Source organism: Myotis lucifugus, unplaced genomic scaffold (genome assembly GCF_000147115.1).
Source record: "Myotis lucifugus unplaced genomic scaffold, Myoluc2.0 scaffold_1784, whole genome shotgun sequence".
NCBI lineage: Eukaryota > Metazoa > Chordata > Mammalia > Chiroptera > Vespertilionidae > Myotis > Myotis lucifugus.
Window position 1 is genome coordinate 9,920 of NW_005872832.1, and position 681 is coordinate 10,600.

Sequence of the window (681 nt, forward strand, 5' to 3'; positions counted from 1 at the left end):
ATATCAACAGTACAACGACTGAAATTTCTTTTGAGAGCCAAATTTTTTAAACTTAAACTATATAGGTAGGTACATTGTTATTAACTTAATTAGGGTGCTCCAAAGCTGGCCTTTGCTAAAAACGTCCCCAATCTGATTGAGGTACGTTCGCTGAGGTCGACCCCTTCCAACTCTCCGGTCCACAACTCGTGCATGAATCGAGTGCGCACCTCCCCGGTGCTGCGCATCCCGTGGCCCGCCTGACCGACACCCCCCGCTTCTTCTAACGCCACTTCTTCAAAATAGACTCGCCCAGGCCAAAAATCGACTTCTGCGCATGGGCCATTTGAAGTTTCAATCGCACTGTATGCATGTGCCCGCACGTGGTATTTTGTGGAAGAGCCACACTCAAGGGACCAAAGAGCCACATGTGGCTCGAGAGCCGCGGTTTGCCAACCACTGAGCTCAGGCATCTACCATGGTTATTTTTATAATCTGGTCAGTTAATACACTGAGTCCTTTAAAATTGAAAAAAAAAATGTGTCGGAGGAGTTTGAAGCATTTTATGTTATTATTTTTTAAATGTATATTTTTATTGGTTCCAGAGAGGAAAGGAGAGTGAGAGAGAAGCATCAATGATAAGAGAATTATGGATCGGCTGCCTCCTGCACGCCCCACACTGGGGAATTGAGCCCACAACCC